The sequence below is a fragment of the Priapulus caudatus genome, unplaced genomic scaffold (genome assembly GCF_000485595.1).
Source record: "Priapulus caudatus unplaced genomic scaffold, Priapulus_caudatus-5.0.1 Scaffold17, whole genome shotgun sequence".
NCBI lineage: Eukaryota > Metazoa > Priapulida > Priapulimorpha > Priapulimorphida > Priapulidae > Priapulus > Priapulus caudatus.
The window spans coordinates 873,104-873,942 of NW_014577078.1; positions in this window are offsets into that span (position 1 = coordinate 873,104).

Consider the following 839-nt stretch of genomic DNA (forward strand, 5'->3'; position numbering starts at 1 on the left):
TACGGTGAAAAAAACACGCCCCCCGGTCCCCCTCGTTTCCCCTCCCTTCCCCCCTCCCCCTCCTCTCCCCCCTGTTTCAATTTCATCCTGGGGAGAACCCTGTAACCATATCAGATAGTTACCAGGGACACGTTCCGATATATCGAACCGTACCCAGAGTACCCTCCAATACGGCGATAGTACCGCTGCCAGGGTCTATGTCTACCTGGGTACTGCCAGAACGTACCCTGGGTACGGTCCGGTATACCGGAATGTACTCTGGTACTATCTAATATACCGGACCGTACCTCGCCTACTCTACTAACGAGTCTATAGGGTTCGTTATGCTAACCCATATCAGATAGTTACCAGCTAGGGTACGTTCCGGTATACCAGACCGTACCCAGGGAGACAGACCCTATCAGCGATAGTACCCTGGGGGACATAGACCCTTGACCCAATGAGCCTCAGTGACAGTGCCTTAACTTGCCTTAACTTTAAGTTATGTTTGTGTTGAAAAATTGGCAAAATTCCTTTATGACCTCAAAGAAAATCCTAACTCAAAAATCGTGCGTAGACGGGTGCGTTTTGGATAAATGCCAGTCAGTTAATGGAATTAAATTTAATTCAGCTAAAATTTGAAGATAGATTTCAGGGCCCTAGCAGCGGAAGGTGACGGGAAATGCTCGCGCGTTGCAATGGTCAGAAACGGCAGAAAACGGGCGAGTAGGGTCCCTTGAACGCATTTTTTTCGACACTTCCTGTTAACTCACATCATGTTTATCGGTTGAAATGAACAAAGAACACCCTCACCAGTACCCCTGTCGAGTTTAAAGGGGCTACCCCCACATTTAAGAAAA